Source organism: Phasianus colchicus, chromosome 7, assembly GCF_987193195.1.
Source record: "Phasianus colchicus chromosome 7, bPhaCol1.hap1.1, whole genome shotgun sequence".
In the NCBI taxonomy this organism is placed as follows: Eukaryota; Metazoa; Chordata; class Aves; order Galliformes; family Phasianidae; genus Phasianus; species Phasianus colchicus.
Window position 1 is genome coordinate 8,911,483 of NC_143442.1, and position 20,811 is coordinate 8,932,293.

At 43.1% G+C, this 20,811-nt stretch overlaps 1 long non-coding RNA gene across 1 annotated transcript; it reads left to right on the plus strand.

Moving 5' to 3' along the window:
* The first annotated feature begins 18,123 nt into the window (after nucleotides 1-18,123).
* On the plus strand, nucleotides 18,124-20,413 carry LOC149917215 (uncharacterized). Its single transcript, XR_016468161.1, has 3 exons — nucleotides 18,124-18,177; nucleotides 19,021-19,139; nucleotides 19,639-20,413. It is a non-coding gene; the product is annotated as an uncharacterized LOC149917215 (long non-coding RNA).
* Nucleotides 20,414-20,811: the final 398 nt, after the last annotated feature.

Here is a 20,811-nt window from a genome sequence, read left to right on the forward strand (position 1 = left end):
TCATCATCTACAGTCTGTACTCTAAGGAATAAGAATGTCCCCTCACATTCCAATAAGATCCCAACAAGTTTATTTTCTCTTTCTGTAACAGTTTCGTAGAATAGCATGATAATCTCTTCTGAGAACTCTGGATTGCAACATAAACATCAGGCATAACAAACTGATCCATGCTCATTCCGGAAAACTATATATTGATGCACCTAGACAGCAGTGCCAACTACTAATCAGTTAAATTAAAACAGACAAAATTAAAGGCATGGGAAGATAAATCGCAAATGTAACAAACAGAGAAAAGTTAACAGATAATTAGAGTTTCTAATTTCTCTTCAAATGACTCTCAGGTTATACACCAGGCAATTAAGACCTCATTGGGTTTCAGTTTACAGCCGGGGACAGCTGAAAGTGTGAGACCTTAGGAAGAGTAAAGGAAATTGTGTTTTTCTTTTAAAGAATATGGTGAAAGTTACATTAAAAGCTGTATCATCCTGGGTAGGTAAGTTTCATAAATCACAAAGCCGAGCTAGGTTTCCTTTGGACTTAACCCACTCACAACTTCCAAATACTGTGTAGACACCACAGGAGCTGCCATAGCAGTCACTGCCTTAATACGCTACTGCTGAATGGAGAATATCACTGGGGCTACAGTGTATATTTAGCAAGTTTCTAAGTCACAAAACACAACAGAGACTGCCCGGCCATCACCCCAAACACAGAACACTTCCAGAGTAAACAAAAGTAACTTTATTCAGTAACTGCAAACTATTCGTTTTGGACAACTTTCACACATCCCTCTCCCTCAGCAGCTTCTCCACTGAAAGCCAAAACAAAACCGCAGAGAACCATTCATCCTCGGGATAGCTTCAACTTTCAACCCTCTGCTTTTGCAAGCTGCACACCAAGATAGAAATCCCCCATTAGCAGTCTGAAAGCCCCGCGCAAGCAAAGACAACTTCCATTTGCCACTGTATTTGTAGCATTTGCACACTGTAACAGCAACTGGTGACTACAGAAGGAGAAAGCTTTTTAGCCTGCCTTTCAAGCCTCATAGCAGCAAAAGGAAGCTACTGGTTTTCTATAGGCTGTACTCTGCTCACTTCCCACGTGCACACAACACAGCTGCCAGATTCAATAACCACGTCAGCTTGCTTTCCCCATAGAGCAGCAGAGAGATGACAGAATGAAGATATTCCCAGTGTGCTAATCTGTAGCTAGGGCCACATTAAGCTCTGAATGAACATCGTTTTACTGCTCTTTCAGAAAAAAAATAAAATCAGTCAATGCCATTTGTAAAAGAAGCGTGCATAAGGATTTCAGAAATGTGAACCCACACTTGCCTCCAGTGACGTTAAAGTACATTAAAGAAATGGCTCATTTTATCATCAGCTAACAAGTCCTAGGACTCGGGTTAATTCCTTCTCAAAACATCCTGGCCTTCAATTACACATTTTGCCAAGCAACACGTGCTTGTACCCCAAAAGAACAGAATCACGAACTGACCAGTCAGTCCAGAATACTCCTCTCCAGGAGGAATTGTTTCCATAGCTGTCTTTGCTGACTTCTTTCAGAAAAGCAGACTTAACAATAAAAGGGGGAAATTCCCACTTACCATTTCAACCCTCCCACGTACAGCAGTTCCTAGAGCTCCAAGATTCCTTAAGAGATGTGGTCACTTCACTGCCAATGCAGAGCATTTCCATACCTCCATCTGCACAACCGGCTCTGTTGGAGGGAGGGGCAGGCAGAATTCACGTGCCAAGAGAAGGTGCCAGTCGTACGGTCCAAATCTACAAACTTAACGTAAGCCCAGAAACATGGGGCTGAATTTGCAACAATGCAGGGATGCTGCAGAGATGATGAGATGACAACCATGTACACCTCTCTCACGTCTACTCCCTTCACTTCACCTGGAGGCACCTGTCTCAGTCGGGAGTGGTTTCTGCAGAAACTACAGACAGTTGGTTTTCCCCTCAAAGAAAGCGTTACTGTATGGGAACTGAAGAGGAAGGAAGGCATTCAGCTGACATTACGACACAGTACAGCAATCAATACTGCACATTGAAGTGCAGAGGGTTTCTCAGTCTATTTATTCTTCCAGTAACAGGGATCTCACTACATCTACTCTGTTCAAAACTGAACCGTCAGCCTCAGTGGTGCTTATCACGTATGAAATGGTGCCACGTGAAAACTTGAGGAAGTGCCTGAAAGGAGCTGTACAAGTCAGTGACACATGGTGTGCAGAGGAGCAAAACCTTAAACAGCAAATTGCTGCCTCTATGGCTTTCCTGTCAGCTCAGAGGAGAAACCTATCCACAACCACAGCAGGGAGAGCAGATCTATCAGATCCTATCTTTTACAAGGGTGGATAGTGATAGGACAAGGGGACATGGCTTTAAACCAAGACAGGGCAGGTCTAGGTTAGATATGGGCAGGAAGTTCTTCCACACAGGTGGTGGTGAAGCACTGGAATAGGTTGCCCAAGGAGGCTGCCAAGTGGGTGCCCCATCCCTGGGGGCATTCAAAGCCAGGCTAGATGTGGCTCTGGGCAGCCCGGTCTGGTGGTTGGTGACCCTGAACATAGCAGGGGGCTGAAACTAGGTGATCGTTGTGGTCCTTTTCAACAGAGACCATTCTATGATTCTATCTGGGAGACGGAAAATGGGGTCCCTGGCACTGGGGCTGTGCAGGCTGAGAAGGGCTTTGCCGGCTGAGAAGGGCTTTGCCTTCTAAGCCAGCAGCTAAAGACACGCGTGACTGGGAATGACGTGAAGTGCTGGTCATGTAACAGAATGAGTGAGCACTGTGAAACAGGTAGGGGCTGTGTGTCTCCTGCCAGCCACACCTGCACGTAGCCTCTTTACTGGCAAGAGAAATCAGAAGTCAAATGGTTAAGAAATCAGAGCTACCTATTTACTCAAAAATCAGCGACTTCAGGTTGAAAAATATTGCTGGGCAAGTGCTGTGGTTTAGTCTTGCAGGTGGCTAAGCACTACACAGTTGCTGCCTCACTCCCTCGCCTCCCAGGGGGTTGGGTGAGAGAATCAGGAAAAAAAAAAAAAGTAGAACTCACAGGTTGAGATATACCTATTTACTTGGAGAACAGTAATAGGATAAAAATTATGAATATATATATATATATGAATGTATATCACCAGTGATACATAAAGTAATTGCTCACCAGCCCCGAGCCTATACCCAACTAGCCCCTCAAGCAGCAGAAGAGAGCCCAATTAACTGCCATCCCCTTCAAAACTCCTTCCACACGTCACACGATATGGAATACCCCTTTGGCCAATTTCAATCAGCACTCCTAACTGTTCCCTCCCAGCTCCTTGGGCCCTTTGATGAGAACGGCCTTGGCGCTGTACAATGTGGCTTTGCAGCAACGATAAGTATTGGTGTGTTATCAACACCATTTTTCTTCTAGAGCCAAAACATACCAGTATACCAGATACTCTGGAGAAAACAATTGCATCCCAGTTGAAACAAAGACAGGAAATCGAGTACAGCTCTACCCTTGAGGTATCTGTGTTGTGACTCAGTGGATCACTCTCTCTTCAGACCTGCCAGCCTCACAACTTAGATTAGCATAACATGCTAATTAACACGCATCAGCACTGATTTTTCTCTTCTATACGTACTCAAAAGACAAACAAGAGAGAACAGCCTGCCTACAGAATATTTTCCAAAAGCTTAACTAAGATCCTCCTGCACTGCACAAGGGACATTCACTGTAGATGGGCAACGGCAGCAGAAAGCATTGCTTCAAACCACATAGCCTTTCCATTCCCGTCTTGTGTACAAGGACAACTTATGCTGCCTGAAGGCAGGTGTTGACTGCAATGTTGCTTCTCCAAGCGGCTATTCAAGAACCAAGTCCAGGGGGTCACAGAAAAGCAGTAGCTGACTCAAGTGGCCGGAATATGTTCTAAGCCAAGCCCCCCACAACAGGAATTCTCTAACAGCAAGCTCTTATGTTCTACGCATAGGACATACCCACCACAGCATATTACAAATGATCTTTTGCTTTCTAAAATTAGAAAACCACTTAGAAATAAGTTCTCATCCCCTTCTGAATTAATCCTACCTACAAATTACATAGTAATTAGACACTGTCTACAGAAACACTTGTTCAGCATCCTAGGAAACACAGCATACACAAAAGAAAAGCAATAAAATGAAGAGACTCTGTGACGGGGTTATAAAGAGCTAAGCTGACCCCTAAATCCATGTACTTCTGATATTTGGCTGTGTAAAATCTTGAAATTCACAGAACATTCTACAAAGACAGCAGAAGGGATAAACTGAGAAACGAATATTATAACAAAAGATGGGAAAGAAGTGAAGCTAATAACTTCTCCCTTTTTAAGGCAAACATTTGACATAAAAGGGGAAAGCTCACATCATTCTCATAGCTGTATCAGTTCTCCCAGCACGCATTACCAGCTTAAGCACAGTAAGAGACCAAGTGAAGTAACATCTTCCCAGCTCAGCATGGAAGCAGCATGAACTTGGATCCATCTCCACTTACCTATGCAAGTATTTAATTTGTGGTCACTTGCTGCTTCATCAAGCATATAATAAGGTGAAGGAGCACTAGGCATCTCACTACTACCACTGTACTTCCATTAAGTCAGCCCAAGACTGAGAAGGAACATTACAGCACTTCCATTTCTTAGCCTAAACTCTTTCTTTAGTTACTGGGGGATTTCAAGCTACACAGATTTCTGACCTCACAGGTGAGGTGACTGAGATACTGCTGAGAAGTCAGTTAGGCTAACAAAAGACATTTACAGCAGGAGTCAAGCACACAGATGCAGCTGCTGTAACTTGTGAATCTGCTGTTTCCTTTCAGCACAGGTATCTCATCCCAGGAGTACAAGCTTCACTTGACAGCGCAGCTTGAGCAACGGCGGTCTCTCAGAGAACAAGCCCAGAAAACATGAAATTCAGCTCCTGCGACCTGGATGATGTCAGGCACACGTCACTGAACATGACAGCTATCTGCCAGTCAAGAAAGGCAGACTCCCAGCAGCTATCTAAAAGATTATACCAGCAGACTTCATTGTACGTTTCCTGTATCTTTCCCCATGACATTCCAAAGCCCCCTATTCCAAAGCCCCCTATTCCAAAGCCCCCTATTCCAAAGCCCCCTATTCCAAAGCCCCCTATTCCAAAGCCCCCTATTCCAAAGCCCCCTATTCCAAAGCCCCCTATTCCAAAGCCCCCTATTCCAAAGCCCCCTATTCCAAAGCCCCCTATTCCAAAGCCCCCTATTCCAAAGCCACATTGACATGATTTGGATGGGGAAAAAAATCTTAGCGGAAAATAAAGCGAGAGAGAGATTCATGGACTAGATGATCATGTAGATCCTTTCCAACCTTGTAATTCTAAGCAGAGATGTTCAACTGCCCACAGAGTGGAACATGGACCGCTGTGTGAAATTATACATTGCAACAACATTTGCAGTGCTCTCTCTAAACAAGGCTCTTCACCCAAAAAAACCCCCACAAAAACAGGATTACCTAAATACAAGTTCACCTACTCCTAAAGGAGCTGAATGAGGTAGAAAAGAAGGCACCTGCACAAGTTTTAAGCAAGAACTCATTATCTGAGCTCTGAACTCAAGAGATTTTGCTTTCTTCCCCCAGTACAAAGTCCACGAATCTCATAACGTGAGATTTTTTCCTGCCCAATAAATATTTGAAATCCATCTCCCCCCTTTACTGGATCAAGCAGTGTTATATCAGAATGTCAATAATTAGGTGTCTGATTTCTTTGTTCTTGGTTCAAGACTGTCTTGCCTTGGACCTAAAACAGCCTCCTAATTCTACTGACTACTTGCAATCGGATGGTTTTTCTTGCTGCACAGGGCAATGGATCCAGAGTTTTTAAATCAAAGGCTGCAGGATAATATTTCCCTTTTCAATTCAGAAGACATTAAAAGCTGCCCATTTTTCCTCTTCTATCACTGGACCAGATAAAAGTTTCCAATCCCAAATATTGCCACTTGACACTGTTCTATCCAAATCAAATGCACGTGGCATCAAGCGTTTTACAATTATTTTTTTTAAAGCCACACAACATCATAAGAAGTATGTTAACTAGCAATCTTGACCCGATTTGTAGGCACAGAATGGATACAGTGGAAAGAGGCTGCACTGAGTTCATGCAACTCAAGCGGAGGAGGCTACATTAAGGTGACAACAAACAGAAGAGTAGAATTGGACATTTACCATCTGAAACTGTAGAGTTCTAGCATTCATCCGTGCTTCGTTAGTTTATCTAGAGAGGCAGGAAGAACAGATACATAACCGTTAACATTATGATTGAAGAGTGGGTAACAGTTATGCAAGATTCCATGGAAGAGAGGATTCCTAAAGCAGTCAGAATATTGCCCAAGTTCCCTTCTTTCTCTGCTGGGATCTGGATTGTACTGATCAGCAGGAGTTCAGAGGACAAAAAGAACTGTTGATGTCGTCCCACACCCAGAGACCACCACTACCAAAAGGCAGAGCAGAGCTTCTTAGCTGTTCCACTCCTTTAGCCTCATTTAAGACTTGCACTGTTGCAGGTTCTGCCTTTGACAGCCAGTCTTAAACACAGCTGAAAATGTCTTAGCAAGATTACCTCTAGCAAGGAACTCTTGAACACAGCACATGCAGCATCCCATTTGCAGGGGCCTACTCAGCCTTTATTATTGAATAGTGTTTGGTTTGCTTACCATTACTAAATGGTAACTCAGGTAGAACTGAGTTATTAGTGTACACACACTCAGGTGAAACAAGCTGTCCACGCAGGGAGAAGGTCTAGCTTGCCTCAGTCTCTACTGACAAGAGGCCCATAGGACAGTAGGTTAAACCAAGAGGAAAAAACAGACCTAGCAGTCTAGCTTCTCATAACACACACACAGCCTCCAAACCCCGTTATGATCACCGTACTTTCTGTAGTATGTTACATGTCAGAAATTATCATAATTTAACAGATGCGATTCCTCCCTTGCGGATACTTAATGCAGTTGTATTTCATTGGATGCAGCACACAGAAATACCTCATTCAGGCTTTTCTGAGTGGCTAGATGTATGTCACATCATGGGATGAAATCTTACATGTTTTCAAAGAGCACATTTTAGTCTGCTTATCACCTCAATACTGTCCGTATAGGTGAGAAATGATCTCCCCAGACACTGTAAAACAATTGAACTAGCGGCTAAGATTCACACAAGTCACCTGTCAGCCCTTCCAAGCAAGACTTCTCTCTACAGCAGGTAGCTTCACACCATCCTGACTTGAAATAAGGCTTTGATGCATAGGACAAAGAGAGAAATAAGTCCGTGCAGAAAGGCCCACCTGGAAGTCAGGAAGAAAAGATAAACAGCAAGAAAAAAAAATCCCCAGCCTAGTGATGGTTCTTAGACCTTCATTTACAAAACATTACTGCCTTTGTCCATGAGCCAAGCCCTTTTAGTCCTCCTCCATCCATGAGAAGCTGTTACCCTTTGTCCTCAGAGCTGGAGCTGTGAATATAAGGAGGAGATCAAGTCTCCATAAAGTCCTTCACCCACGCGTGACAGCTTCCCATGACTTCATTCTTCTGTGGGAGCACGGTTATTTTCCTCAAGCAGAAGGCATTTGCCCTCTAGCACTCACCATTATAGTGATCTCTAGTAAAAACAGATGCAAAATATTACAGTACTTGATTAAAACAAAACAAAACAAAACAAACCAACACCTCTGCTCTCATTCCATGAAACTGATATATGCTTATCATCTCCCAGGATCTTCAAGAATAATTCAGAATTTCTGATTACAAAGCTTTCAGTTTTGAAGATCCAACAGCACCTCAGTATAGCACAATAGAAAGTACAACAACAACAGCAGAACAGCAAGGCACCAGTGTACAACATGCAAAGATTGACCTAAATACAACAGCCACAGAAACAAAGCAAAGAACCTACTCACCCTCAGAAGACCTCAGCTACACAAGGAACTCCAGAGAGAAACCTTCGCCTCCACTGCCAACCCTTCAATGAGGTCTGGGAAGGGGCTGGATCCTGACTCCATCCCTTCCTGTCACTCAGTGGCATTAAATGCACCTGAGTTACCCTGAGTCCGTCCTGCCTTCCCACCAGGTGCTCAATCACTGATTCAAGCTGTGAGAATCTAGGCAAAATCCGGCTAAGATAATTAACAGAGGAAGAGTTCACACAGTAAAAAAAAAAAAACAAAAAAAAACAAAGAAATTCAGAATTAAGGTAGGTCTTAATATGCTGTTGCTAGCTTCACTCTATGAAAATCACATACTACTGCTTAATCTCAATTTTATTATTTTGCTCTGAAAGAGGAAGGTGATTACAATATCGATTTAGGTCTCTCAGGTCAGGCTCATTTTAAAATATTGTTTTCTTTGAATTTTTTCCTCTGAAAATGACCACAATAAGAATATCTGTTCCATTTTTAAATGTTACAGAGAACCAAAAACACCTCCCAAAAGCAGGACTAAGTCCCAGATATCTATCTCCTGTATCACAAGCTTATCCAGTAAGCAAGCAACATTCAGTGAACAAGTTTCATTCTCTCTTGACTGTTCTACCATAAGGATGGCCAATTCTGGTTGTTATATAAACAAGGGATTAATTTATACTTTTCTACAAAACGTCACATTTTCTATGTGCATCACAAAGACATTAGATAGAAAATTCAAAATGAATTAAGGAACATCTTCCTATCTTCAAACAATTTGCAATTAATTTGCCATAGGATTTTATGCTCAATTAAATTTACAGATGTTTAAAAAGAGTTACTACACATGCAGAGGCTGCTAAACACAGGGAGCTGCCTAAGGTTGAGCCAGGCACTGAACTGCAGCTTTTTGATGCCTCTTGAAATGTACACTACAGGTTTGTCTTGTTTGATGAAAGTTTCCTAAGCATTTGCTGTTGGCTGCTGTTAAGACATAGGATACTGGGCTAGCAGAACTTTGGAACTTCATGCGGACAATCTTACATATTAACCTGACATACTTGTAGCACCTGATTTCAGCATTTCAAGTACTCCACCGAGAAGACATCCACACTTGCAAGATAGGAAAAGTTCAAACATTCATATAGACAGGAAACATCACTGTAATGCTTCATTAAAATTGACTTCACTGTACATTAGCACTCAAATCTGCCTCCAGTCAACACTGCAGAATGTGTGCTAAACTGAGGTATAACACTAATATTAATTATAACCACAGCTGAAAATATGACAAGACAGTTTGGAGGTAAAAATTCATCATCTACAGTCTGTACTCTAAGGAATAAGAATGTCCCCTCACATTCCAATAAGATCCCAACAAGTTTATTTTCTCTTTCTGTAACAGTTTCGTAGAATAGCATGATAATCTCTTCTGAGAACTCTGGATTGCAACATAAACATCAGGCATAACAAACTGATCCATGCTCATTCCGGAAAACTATATATTGATGCACCTAGACAGCAGTGCCAACTACTAATCAGTTAAATTAAAACAGACAAAATTAAAGGCATGGGAAGATAAATCGCAAATGTAACAAACAGAGAAAAGTTAACAGATAATTAGAGTTTCTAATTTCTCTTCAAATGACTCTCAGGTTATACACCAGGCAATTAAGACCTCATTGGGTTTCAGTTTACAGCCGGGGACAGCTGAAAGTGTGAGACCTTAGGAAGAGTAAAGGAAATTGTGTTTTTCTTTTAAAGAATATGGTGAAAGTTACATTAAAAGCTGTATCATCCTGGGTAGGTAAGTTTCATAAATCACAAAGCCGAGCTAGGTTTCCTTTGGACTTAACCCACTCACAACTTCCAAATACTGTGTAGACACCACAGGAGCTGCCATAGCAGTCACTGCCTTAATACGCTACTGCTGAATGGAGAATATCACTGGGGCTACAGTGTATATTTAGCAAGTTTCTAAGTCACAAAACACAACAGAGACTGCCCGGCCATCACCCCAAACACAGAACACTTCCAGAGTAAACAAAAGTAACTTTATTCAGTAACTGCAAACTATTCGTTTTGGACAACTTTCACACATCCCTCTCCCTCAGCAGCTTCTCCACTGAAAGCCAAAACAAAACCGCAGAGAACCATTCATCCTCGGGATAGCTTCAACTTTCAACCCTCTGCTTTTGCAAGCTGCACACCAAGATAGAAATCCCCCATTAGCAGTCTGAAAGCCCCGCGCAAGCAAAGACAACTTCCATTTGCCACTGTATTTGTAGCATTTGCACACTGTAACAGCAACTGGTGACTACAGAAGGAGAAAGCTTTTTAGCCTGCCTTTCAAGCCTCATAGCAGCAAAAGGAAGCTACTGGTTTTCTATAGGCTGTACTCTGCTCACTTCCCACGTGCACACAACACAGCTGCCAGATTCAATAACCACGTCAGCTTGCTTTCCCCATAGAGCAGCAGAGAGATGACAGAATGAAGATATTCCCAGTGTGCTAATCTGTAGCTAGGGCCACATTAAGCTCTGAATGAACATCGTTTTACTGCTCTTTCAGAAAAAAAATAAAATCAGTCAATGCCATTTGTAAAAGAAGCGTGCATAAGGATTTCAGAAATGTGAACCCACACTTGCCTCCAGTGACGTTAAAGTACATTAAAGAAATGGCTCATTTTATCATCAGCTAACAAGTCCTAGGACTCGGGTTAATTCCTTCTCAAAACATCCTGGCCTTCAATTACACATTTTGCCAAGCAACACGTGCTTGTACCCCAAAAGAACAGAATCACGAACTGACCAGTCAGTCCAGAATACTCCTCTCCAGGAGGAATTGTTTCCATAGCTGTCTTTGCTGACTTCTTTCAGAAAAGCAGACTTAACAATAAAAGGGGGAAATTCCCACTTACCATTTCAACCCTCCCACGTACAGCAGTTCCTAGAGCTCCAAGATTCCTTAAGAGATGTGGTCACTTCACTGCCAATGCAGAGCATTTCCATACCTCCATCTGCACAACCGGCTCTGTTGGAGGGAGGGGCAGGCAGAATTCACGTGCCAAGAGAAGGTGCCAGTCGTACGGTCCAAATCTACAAACTTAACGTAAGCCCAGAAACATGGGGCTGAATTTGCAACAATGCAGGGATGCTGCAGAGATGATGAGATGACAACCATGTACACCTCTCTCACGTCTACTCCCTTCACTTCACCTGGAGGCACCTGTCTCAGTCGGGAGTGGTTTCTGCAGAAACTACAGACAGTTGGTTTTCCCCTCAAAGAAAGCGTTACTGTATGGGAACTGAAGAGGAAGGAAGGCATTCAGCTGACATTACGACACAGTACAGCAATCAATACTGCACATTGAAGTGCAGAGGGTTTCTCAGTCTATTTATTCTTCCAGTAACAGGGATCTCACTACATCTACTCTGTTCAAAACTGAACCGTCAGCCTCAGTGGTGCTTATCACGTATGAAATGGTGCCACGTGAAAACTTGAGGAAGTGCCTGAAAGGAGCTGTACAAGTCAGTGACACATGGTGTGCAGAGGAGCAAAACCTTAAACAGCAAATTGCTGCCTCTATGGCTTTCCTGTCAGCTCAGAGGAGAAACCTATCCACAACCACAGCAGGGAGAGCAGATCTATCAGATCCTATCTTTTACAAGGGTGGATAGTGATAGGACAAGGGGACATGGCTTTAAACCAAGACAGGGCAGGTCTAGGTTAGATATGGGCAGGAAGTTCTTCCACACAGGTGGTGGTGAAGCACTGGAATAGGTTGCCCAAGGAGGCTGCCAAGTGGGTGCCCCATCCCTGGGGGCATTCAAAGCCAGGCTAGATGTGGCTCTGGGCAGCCCGGTCTGGTGGTTGGTGACCCTGAACATAGCAGGGGGCTGAAACTAGGTGATCGTTGTGGTCCTTTTCAACAGAGACCATTCTATGATTCTATCTGGGAGACGGAAAATGGGGTCCCTGGCACTGGGGCTGTGCAGGCTGAGAAGGGCTTTGCCTTCTAAGCCAGCAGCTAAAGACACGCGTGACTGGGAATGACGTGAAGTGCTGGTCATGTAACAGAATTAGTGAGCACTGTGAAACAGGTAGGGGCTGTGTGTCTCCTGCCAGCCACACCTGCACGTAGCCTCTTTACTGGCAAGAGAAATCAGAAGTCAAATGGTTAAGAAATCAGAGCTACCTATTTACTCAAAAATCAGCGACTTCAGGTTGAAAAATATTGCTGGGCAAGTGCTGTGGTTTAGTCTTGCAGGTGGCTAAGCACTACACAGTTGCTGCCTCACTCCCTCGCCTCCCAGGGGGTTGGGTGAGAGAATCAGGAAAAAAAAAAAAGTAGAACTCACAGGTTGAGATATACCTATTTACTTGGAGAACAGTAATAGGATAAAAATTATGAATATATATATATATATGAATGTATATCACCAGTGATACATAAAGTAATTGCTCACCAGCCCCGAGCCTATACCCAACTAGCCCCTCAAGCAGCAGAAGAGAGCCCAATTAACTGCCATCCCCTTCAAAACTCCTTCCACACGTCACACGATATGGAATACCCCTTTGGCCAATTTCAATCAGCACTCCTAACTGTTCCCTCCCAGCTCCTTGGGCCCTTTGATGAGAACGGCCTTGGCGCTGTACAATGTGGCTTTGCAGCAACGATAAGTATTGGTGTGTTATCAACACCATTTTTCTTCTAGAGCCAAAACATACCAGTATACCAGATACTCTGGAGAAAACAATTGCATCCCAGTTGAAACAAAGACAGGAAATCGAGTACAGCTCTACCCTTGAGGTATCTGTGTTGTGACTCAGTGGATCACTCTCTCTTCAGACCTGCCAGCCTCACAACTTAGATTAGCATAACATGCTAATTAACACGCATCAGCACTGATTTTTCTCTTCTATACGTACTCAAAAGACAAACAAGAGAGAACAGCCTGCCTACAGAATATTTTCCAAAAGCTTAACTAAGATCCTCCTGCACTGCACAAGGGACATTCACTGTAGATGGGCAACGGCAGCAGAAAGCATTGCTTCAAACCACATAGCCTTTCCATTCCCGTCTTGTGTACAAGGACAACTTATGCTGCCTGAAGGCAGGTGTTGACTGCAATGTTGCTTCTCCAAGCGGCTATTCAAGAACCAAGTCCAGGGGGTCACAGAAAAGCAGTAGCTGACTCAAGTGGCCGGAATATGTTCTAAGCCAAGCCCCCCACAACAGGAATTCTCTAACAGCAAGCTCTTATGTTCTACGCATAGGACATACCCACCACAGCATATTACAAATGATCTTTTGCTTTCTAAAATTAGAAAACCACTTAGAAATAAGTTCTCATCCCCTTCTGAATTAATCCTACCTACAAATTACATAGTAATTAGACACTGTCTACAGAAACACTTGTTCAGCATCCTAGGAAACACAGCATACACAAAAGAAAAGCAATAAAATGAAGAGACTCTGTGACGGGGTTATAAAGAGCTAAGCTGACCCCTAAATCCATGTACTTCTGATATTTGGCTGTGTAAAATCTTGAAATTCACAGAACATTCTACAAAGACAGCAGAAGGGATAAACTGAGAAACGAATATTATAACAAAAGATGGGAAAGAAGTGAAGCTAATAACTTCTCCCTTTTTAAGGCAAACATTTGACATAAAAGGGGAAAGCTCACATCATTCTCATAGCTGTATCAGTTCTCCCAGCACGCATTACCAGCTTAAGCACAGTAAGAGACCAAGTGAAGTAACATCTTCCCAGCTCAGCATGGAAGCAGCATGAACTTGGATCCATCTCCACTTACCTATGCAAGTATTTAATTTGTGGTCACTTGCTGCTTCATCAAGCATATAATAAGGTGAAGGAGCACTAGGCATCTCACTACTACCACTGTACTTCCATTAAGTCAGCCCAAGACTGAGAAGGAACATTACAGCACTTCCATTTCTTATCCTAAACTCTTTCTTTAGTTACTGGGGGATTTCAAGCTACACAGATTTCTGACCTCACAGGTGAGGTGACTGAGATACTGCTGAGAAGTCAGTTAGGCTAACAAAAGACATTTACAGCAGGAGTCAAGCACACAGATGCAGCTGCTGTAACTTGTGAATCTGCTGTTTCCTTTCAGCACAGGTATCTCATCCCAGGAGTACAAGCTTCACTTGACAGCGCAGCTTGAGCAACGGCGGTCTCTCAGAGAACAAGCCCAGAAAACATGAAATTCAGCTACTGCGACCTGGATGATGTCAGGCACACGTCACTGAACATGACAGCTATCTGCCAGTCAAGAAAGGCAGACTCCCAGCAGCTATCTAAAAGATTATACCAGCAGACTTCATTATACGTTTCCTGTATCTTTCCCCATGACATTCCAAAGCCCCCTATTCCATTCCATTGCCCCCTATTCCATTGCCCCCTATTCCATTGCCCCCTATTCCATTGCCCCCTATTCCATTGCCCCCTATTCCATTGCCCCCTATTCCATTGCCCCCTATTCCATTGCCCCCTATTCCAAAGCCCCCTATTCCAAAGCCCCCTATTCCAAAGCCCCCTATTCCAAAGCCCCCTATTCCAAAGCCACTAAGATAATTAACAGAGGAAGAGTTCTTTTAAGAAGGACTATTTCTCATTTCAAATTAGGATAGTAAAACTGAGCCATAATATCATAAGGTTGAAGCACAAATGGAAAGACACACAATGGAAACAGGCAATCCTACCTCGCTATACATGCATTGTTGAAGGAAAGCAACTGAGCTCAAATCTGTGCTCTACTGCTCACAGTGTTTGCTAGCTGACAAGTAGATATTAACTGAGCAAGATGTTCAGGGATTTAACATTTGTTGGCAAGGAGGAAGTTTATCATCTGCATTCCTTGCAGCTGCTGATACTCATCCAGCACACTCCTTTTCTGATGCCAGTGGTCAGGATGAGGGCCATATCCTAACTCATAGTTTAGTCCCAGGAAATTTCTGTTGGAGCTGAGGCTCCAACTACCAGAACTTTAAGCTGCTGCTTAAGCAAACTGAAGGTCTCCCAGTTTGCAGTTCAGATAGGAGGGTTCTGCAACCATTAAATGCTGCTCAAAAGTCCAAGCCTACTTTCAATGCAACGTATTTTTACACATTCTCACCACCAATATAAGCCTTCAGCTAAAAGAACAGAATTGCCCAGTCTTTCAGGTGATCAGAGCTACACTGTGTCCATAAGAATTATTAACTGTCACCAAATTCCACCTTGGCACCGAAGGAAGGCATCTAAAACAGAAGAAAATACTGTAATGGTACTTCATTTTCCCCTCCTCTGGTTGGAAAACCTGTCTGAAACACTATTGCTTCGCTACTGTATAATTAACAAATACAACGATGTTACAATTACAAAATAAGCAAGAGAGTTTAGCTAAGCAGTTTATAACAACAGAAACAGAATAAATAGAAGGCTTAGCCATATCCTGGGCTTGCTACAAAACTCCCAAGGAGAGATCTCCAGAAAAGATCCTTTCACACTGGTAGTCAGCTCTTAAATGGGACTGGGAGAGGTGGAGCCAGGCTCCATCCCTTCCGGCAGCACAGGTGAATTGCCTTCACCTGTGCTCCTGTGGCTGACTCATTGCTCGCCTCCTCACAGAATCACAGAACTGTAGGGGTTGGAAGGGACCTCTGGAGATCATGGAGTCCAACCCCCCTGCCAAAGCAGGTTCCCTACACCAGGTCACACGAGGAGGTGTCCAGGCAGGTCTTGAATATCTCCAGAGAAGGAGACTCCACCACCTCCCTGGGCAGCCTGTTCCAGTGCTCCATCACCTCACCGTAAGGAAGTTCTTGCGCACATTTGTGCGGAACTTCCTACACGGCAGTTTCTGGCCATTTCCCCTTGTCCTGTCTTCACACACTGCTGAAAACAGTCATCACTGCCCCCCACACCTGAAATATTTAGGCCTGGATCAGGTCCCCTCTCAGTCTTCTTTTCTCAAGGATAAACAGACCCAGTTCACTTGGCCTTTGTTCACATGAGAGGTTCAGGCCGTGATTCAGCAGTCCCCATACAACTATCTTAAAGAAAATTTGCTATTTTGATCTCAAACTATTCTACATTGAAATAAATGACACAGATTTATACCAGTGAAGAACTGCCCCGTGAGCTGAAATCATTTCTTTTAATAATTGTTGATTTCTTGGGCTCGAGAGTTTGTATTCCAGAGCGAGGTCTCACTGCAGATACGGGAAAGCAAACAAAAATCCAACTGTTTTGTGAATGTGAGCGACTTATGAGATGGAGTCACGAGGAAGAAAAGTCTGGGGAAAAACTGATAAATTTCAGAGTTGAAACCAAGGACATTTCTGAAAAGTCTCGCAGTAAAAAACTGAGTCCTGTCATACACAGCCAAAATTAATTTGTTATAAGGAACGGCTGAGAATGACCGCAAAAGTGACTTGAGAACAAGATTTTGGTTGAAAGCAACGCATGGAGGTGACCTAGTCCAACCACCTTTTCCACACAGTGCTAACTTCACCTCATATTTTGAGATCCTGGGCCTTGTCCCTCTGAGTTCCAATGTGCAAAGTCTGCTCTGAAAGTAATGCCTCCTGTTCTACAGCAGCGGGCCTTTACACGTGCAAGAACAAAGAGACATTAGCACCACAGGAAACAGCTGCAGTTCTACAGATTGAGGGCAGATAGAAATTTAGCCCAGAGCCTCACTTCATAAGCTCGTATTGAACTTCAGGGCTCTCATGCACGTGTAGTTGTCTGACATCACCACGCAAACATGCATCCACAACACTGCTGAGACTGCTAAGGGAAGATCTTAAAGCTAGGACTGTAAAAACAGGAAAATCAGAGGAGGATGAAGAATAAGCTTATTCTTCAGTTCACTGAGCATATACCATACAAAATACTTCTTCCTCTCATGAGTGGCAGATGAAGTCCCACAACCGTCCACCTACTACCAGTGTTGCCCCGTAAATCATGTTCCTTACTATCACATCTACGCATTTTTTGGACACCTTCAGGGACGGTGACTCAACCACCTACCTAGGCATTCTCTGGCACAACTTGGGGCCATTCCCTCTAGTTCTATTGCTAGTTACCCAGGAGAATAGGAGAGACTTGGACTTGTTGGAGGGCATCCAGAGGAGGGCCACAAGGAAGTGTTCCTAGGGATGGAACTCTATGAGGACAGGCTGAAAGCTGGGGCTGTTAAACCTGGAGAAGGCTTTGGGTAGACCAAGTAGTGGCCTTTCAATATCAAAAGGGAGGTGATAAGAAAACAGGGGACAGACTCTTTTCTTTAGCAGGGTCTGTTGTGATAGGAAAAGGGGAAATGGTTTCAAACCATGAAGGAGTTCAATGACATGCCTTTGCTTCTTACACACTTCCATATCAGGTGCCATTTTGACAGACTGCACCTCTGCTGCCCCTGTCACATGGCAACAAAGTGTAATGGAATACTGGTGGGAAGGTCCAGACTCTTCTGTCATACCACCCCTGATGTCACAGGCCAACTTCTGGAGCAGCCCTTACATATTACTATTATCGAGTTATATCACAGCACTTTTGAGAAAATGCTAGCTGAGCTCAGTGTTATATACATACACTTATACATACGTACGTATTAGTGCATAATATATTTATGCATAATTAGTAGAGCTTTAGCTACTTTTCTCTCTGTAAGACCATGCTACCAAGGCCTGTCTTTTCATCGTGAACATTTGTCTAGTTGCAGCCACTGCAATCTTCCATTATTGTACAAGCCACCCACAGACAAAGAATACCAGAAGCACCACAGCCATTTTATAGGGAGCTGGAAACACCGAATGCAGCAAGGTGAAGAATCAAACATTTTTTTTTAGACTTTCCATTTCCATTTTACCAATGTTTCATGACCTCTCGTGATCCATAAACTGATATTCTATGAAATAATGTTTGCGTAGGAATGATCTCAGTGCAAGTTTCCTTTTATTAAGCTTTGAAAGTGAGTTTTTACTTCATATTGTAGCAGAAATGCTGTCAGGGTTTGAAACAGTGATTGAGCACCTGGTGGGAAGGCAGGGCTAACCCAGGGTAGCTCAGGTGCATTTAATGCCACTGAGTGACAGGAAGGGACGGAGCCAGGATCCGCCCCCCTTCCCAGACCTCATTTAAGGGCAGTGGAGGTAAGGGTCTCTTGGTGGAGGTTCCTGTCTGCTGGAGGCCATGTGGAGGTAAGGAGTTTTTTTTTTTTTTTTTTTTTTTTTTGTTTTTTTTTTTTTTTTTTTTTTTTGGCTTTGTTTTTGCATCCATGGTAGTTGCTGATTTTGGTTCTCTTTTCATTTGTTATAGCTTGGGGTTTTGTCACTCTGCTCTTGCTGCTGTGTTCTTTGTTGTGTTATAGCATTATGTATATGCCTGTGGATATCTGCCTGTATAGGCAAGTCCTAGGGAGAATTAAATAACATTTACCCTATACTTTCAACTGATTTGCTTCCAATCTGCTCATTAGTCTATTACAAGAAATATGATTTTTGAAATTGTCATGTTATTATGATGACTTCTTACAGATGTGAGGCATAGTGTAACATTTACCTTTGAATGTATAGCTGAGGATGAGGAAAAAAAACAGTAGCAGAGAGGGTTGTATCTTGATTTTTTTTTTTATTCCCCCCCAGTGATGTTTTTATGTATTGTGCCTGTGCTTTTGTGCAGTGAGGAAAGGAATGAGCAATATGGATTTTCTCTTTTTTGTGGGACTAAAATAAGGCTTAACTTTAAATTCTAACTTTGCATTAGAACACAAACACTGCGTAATAGTAAAGCCTGAGGCACTTTGTAGGATCTATTTATGGCAGTTACCTCAAAGAGCCTTTCATAGATGGCTTAATTGTATTGCTCTTTACCCTCACTACGGGAGATTGCAGACTGATATTTAGCATGCAGAGGAGAAAGTCTGGAATTAAGTTGTATCATACTGCTTAGCAGTATTGTGGTATTGAGCCTTTCTGGCTTTGGAATCCAAAAAGGGGCTTGAGTTTTCTTCTGACTTGCTGAAGGAGTATTTGTTTCTTTAGAGAAGAGTCAGTGGATGGAAGAGAGAGATCCGATGTTATAAACTTGCCAAGGAAATTGAAGCTGTGAGTTTCAAGCATTATCTACTCCTGCAGTGACAGGGGACTAAGTACATCTGCATGTAAGTGTTTCTTCTGCAGAGCAGCCAACTGCTCAACCGTCAAGTTGCATGGGAAATTACTTAGGATGTTCCCCCAAAGAGCAGGAGATTAGTAACAGCAGTATCATCTGATTAACTGATTTAAATGAGCGTTGGTTTGATGTTGCAGTTGAGGTATTTGGTACAAGTCTTCTAAAGCACCTGGTGAGCATGCTCTTTTCTTCAGTAGAGCAGAACACTTTTTCCCTTAAGCCATGTGTGCTCAGCAAGCAGATGTTTTGTGCCTGACCCAGAAGCCTGCAAGACTATCTCGTATAGTTTCCTATGGATTGTTTCTGTTGCATTCTGGGTTGGGTTCTGCTGTTTGCCGTGCTGAAGTCTGGAGCCACGTGCCCAAGGTGTTTTATAATCTAGTATCCATGTGTTGTAGCTGGGAGGAGAATCTTGGAGCACTGAGTGGTTGATACACTGATGTTTTTATAACAAGAAAAAATGAATGTCTTCTGTTCAAACTTTGCAGATTGAAAGGGCACAGAACCCATCTTTGTGGAAAGTCTACCAAATAAAAAAGTGTCAAATGGATGACAAAAATGGCACTTTGCTGTTGATGCCAGCTATTCTGCTGATGACACCTACTCAAACCCAGATGCAAATGGGAAGAAGCACATGTACCTGGCTTTGGACAGTATTCCTGGGGAACACAAGGAGCAATTACTCCAGCAGCAAAGAGTGTTGGCAACAGTGTGGATCTGTTTGACAGTTCAACCGATAATGTGAACAATCCGTCCATGTTTATCATATTTAGTGATATTCAAGCTTACCCGGAGTACCTTATCACTTTCACTAGATGAGCCTTTTGATTGCGGCCATGATTGCATGTCTCTTAGCTTTTATTTTATAAATCAGTCCTACAGATCAACCAAATCACGCAGTGAAAACTGTTTGTAGTTTTGTCAAATTAATTTCTAAGGCCTGTTTACGTTTAAGCGGCCTCTGGTTCTTTTTGATATCGTGAGCATAGACTAACATTTTTCCTCTCAGAGTAGTAGCTGAACGCATTTAAGACAAGTTTAATCTGGCGTGAAATCTAACAGCAGTTTTCAGTAGATGTCCCACGCCTCCCCTGTCGTGATCCTCCACGCTGTATTCTGGCCATCCTAGCTGCAGCAGCGTTGGTGGGGGAGAGTGGAAGACTGAGTGCTTGGTCTCACACTTCTGAAAGAGTGAGAAGCTGTCGTCAACCGTGATGCAGACTGCCGTGCACAGTTCTCAATAAATGAACTATCTGTACTTAATGGCCCGCGTTTGTCTGACATGATCTCCGGACGTTTAGCGTTTGTTTTCAACGGGTCAGTTGCTGAGTGCTTGGAGACTGACCTCTCTAATGTGGATTTACTTGCTTTTAATACAAGAGGTAGGTCAGTAAGAGGTTCTGTCGATGTGACCTAACTTGCTACCAGCATTTAATGCCCGAGCTATACCTAGGTATAGCCTAAGAGAGCGCCAGGGAAGTGAAAGTTGGGAAGGTGTTTCCGTTGTTATGCACCAGCTGTAGTGTCCTAGTGTCCTTCCTCTGATCTTAAGCAGGAAAGAACAGGGCAAAGGTGTTCTTTTTTTTGTGGGGGTGGATCTTTTTAAAGGCTTTTTAAGGCTGTTTTATTCCTTATTATGTTGGCTCATGATATTGGAGGTG